General features: G+C 36.1%; 1 long non-coding RNA gene across 2 annotated transcripts; it reads right to left on the reverse strand.

The window, feature by feature from the left end:
- On the reverse strand, window positions 467-3,186 carry LOC107611895. 2 transcript variants are annotated; one of them, XR_001613506.2, is made up of 4 exons: window positions 3,097-3,186; window positions 2,944-3,025; window positions 2,664-2,863; window positions 467-738 (listed from the first exon to the last, which is right to left on the reverse strand). It is a non-coding gene; the product is annotated as an uncharacterized LOC107611895 (long non-coding RNA). The 2 variants fall into 2 exon arrangements; XR_002352381.1 differs by lacking the exon at window positions 2,664-2,863.

Here is a 3,186-nt window from a genome sequence, read left to right on the forward strand (position 1 = left end):
TAAATTAATTTGGTAAATGTTCTTATTTAAGTTAATTTATTAAGTAAATGTTTCAACTTATTCATTAAATTTGTTTCTAATTATCAGCTAAATTAATTTGTCTCATGAATGTTTATTGATTTTGATAGCTTTATAGATTTCTTATTCAGTTTTTTATTTTTTATTAGAGGCCTCACCTTCTCCCTAAACGAGTGAATCACATACTTGTCCTATTGGACACCATTAACCTCCTATTTGAGGGAGGCTGGCTTCAGCGACACGGTGACTTTCAAGGACTTCGTATTTGACAACTCCCTGATCACGGCATTCGTGGAACATTGGCGTCCTGAGACGCATACTTTCCATCTGTCATAGGGTGTATAACACCCTAACTTTTAGCACCTCATTATCGTACTAAAAGTCCAAGCGTTACCAAACTCCGTTCCTTTAATTTAATACTATATTTATTTAATATTGAGCCTTCACGAATACAAATCGGATTTTAATTACAAAAAAGGAAAGTCTTTACTTTAAACCACATAATCACATACTTATATCCACATAATTATAAATACATAGACTTAATCAAAACTCCTAAAAAATACAAGTCCTACCTCTCTAAAAACCAAAACAATAGTCATCGAGGGAAAAATATAATAAACTAAACCAAATTCATAAAATACAATCACACATAATAAGCTGGTAGTTCAATCGCGGCTTCACGTTAAAGCTTCCTGAACCTGTCACTGAAAAAGAAATCTGTAGGGGAGTGAGAACATCGTCCTCGCAGGTTCTCAGTAGGGGCAAAAATACTATCAAAGAAAAGAGATACTTGAAAAAAAGAATTAGTTTCATTAAAAAGATAGTTTATCCTTGAAATAACCCTTAAAAAAATGCTTTACAGAAAGTATTAGTTTGAAAAGCCGTAAGGAAACTTCTTTAGTTTACAAAATAGTACGGTGAATAGTTTAAAATTTAAAAGGACCACAAGCGTTTCTAAAGGACTTTCTACCCAATAACTTACCCCGAAACCGGGTATAACTACAACATACATTCTCAAGCTTTTGTCCAATACTCCACTCAGCCAATCTCTTTCCATTACCACAGTCTATCAGCATATAATTCAACAATTCATTATTAAAAACTCAGTTTTCAGCAACATTCCATCATTAACATCAAGTACAACCCTCAGCATCACCACCTCCAGCATAAGGGATCTCTCGGTTGTACAAACACAAGCAATGCAGACAAGTAATACACAAGTAAATTCAAGTAAGGCAAATAGCACATAATTACATAGAATGACATATACAATTAGGCAAACCAATACAAATAAGCAATCCTAAACAAGTCCAACATATGCAAATGATGTATGCCTATCATATGGTTGATGATATCATCTTTCAGTTATATAGCCAACCCGACACGTCCTGCTAGCTAACCATGGACTGAAACACCCATTGTGGAGCAAGTGGGTTTGAGCTACAATTCCCTTGCTACTACCCGCTCAACCCAGAGCCAGTGGAATAATCGCTACTGCGGCTACTACCTAGGCGGGTGTTTAAAAGCTCAACCTGGAGCAAGTGGAATAACCACTACTACTGCTACTATCCAGGCGTCACAATCACTAACCTAGAACAAGTGGGACGAACCACCATCCTTGCTACTGCCCAGAGTCTCAAACATACATTCATTCAGTTTAAATCAAGCATCATCGTTATCAAATCTCAAACATTAATCTGGAACAAGCGGGACGAACCACAATCCTTGCTACTACCTAGGTATCACAAACATACATTCATTCAAAACTCCATAATCAAATTCATTTTTCATAATTTTTCTTCCCTATCTCATACCTGGAGCAAGTGGACATCGCCACTGCCTACTACCCGGGCAGGTGTATCACAATCAAAATCATAATCATAATCAACCTCATCATTAATCTCATCATCGATCTCATTCTCAATCTCGTATTCAATATCATCCTCAATCTCATATTCAATAGTATTTAAACTCGCTCATCATCATCCTTCATCATCATATTTAATTACCATTCATCATCACAATCACTCTCAATCTCAAGCATAATCTTCAGACTCACACTCCTAATCCCAGACCCTTGAATTTATATTCAAATTGTTGTTTTAAAGTCTTTGACTAGTTAATAAAATCTCTTTTTCGGTATTATTAAAATCAAATAAGTTAAAATCATAAATCAGCTTAAGCATAAAAATTCGATTCTCTTTCAAATCCTTTAAAACATTTAAAACTTGTCTCTCTTGGCAAATAATTCAAATCAAACTCGATTTTGAAATCATAACCGAATCAACTCCAAATTCTTAGAAAAATTTCGGCAACATCTCCCCTAAAAACCAGAGTTTGCCACCCATCACGGGTCCCCTCTTTTCAATCCTCAACAAAACCAAAACCAGCCTTTCAATTTAACAATTCCAAATCTGTTATTTAAAACCATTTATTATCAATTTCTATCTAAAATCCAAAATCGGTGCATTCAATCAATTTTTACGATAAATTCAAGAATCAATCAATTCAATAACAAATACAACATATCAATCTCATCAGAAAATCATTTATATCACAAGCATTTATCCATTTGCATTAATCTACTAAACTTATCAGGTATTCAAACTCCAAAATATTTTCTTGTTAACACAAACCCCTACCTCAAAGTCGAACCCCTTAAAGGTTAACGCGTCAAGAGTCATCTTTCTATTCTTAACTCGCGGCAGCAACCTCATTGATTCCCAAGCAATATCAACAGCGACAATCAAAGTTCACAACAACGACGACTTATCATGAGAAACGAATCAAGACAACATCGCAGCAACTTTTGTTTTAATTATACAATTTCCGAAACTCAACCCTGGGATATTAACATCGCGAAATTCTTAATAATTTATAACAGAATACTAATGCCGAGGGTTCGAAATAAAATATACTTACGGTAACAGCAGAACAGAGCAGTCGCAATCCCAAACTGACCTGGCAACAGCTCCGATAGTAGCCATAAGCTCCGGTAGCTCAACTGTAACGACCACGCAACGTCAAAAATCTTCCAGAATCCAAAAGAACAGAAACTAAACTTAAAACCCTTACCGGCAGTGTTTCTCGGTAGCGGCAGCGGCGTTTTCTAGCGGCAGAGGCTCGGCCACCCACCTCCAGCAGCAGCGACGGAGCACGCAACGG

Source organism: Arachis ipaensis, chromosome B08 (genome assembly GCF_000816755.2).
Source record: "Arachis ipaensis cultivar K30076 chromosome B08, Araip1.1, whole genome shotgun sequence".
NCBI lineage: Eukaryota > Viridiplantae > Streptophyta > Magnoliopsida > Fabales > Fabaceae > Arachis > Arachis ipaensis.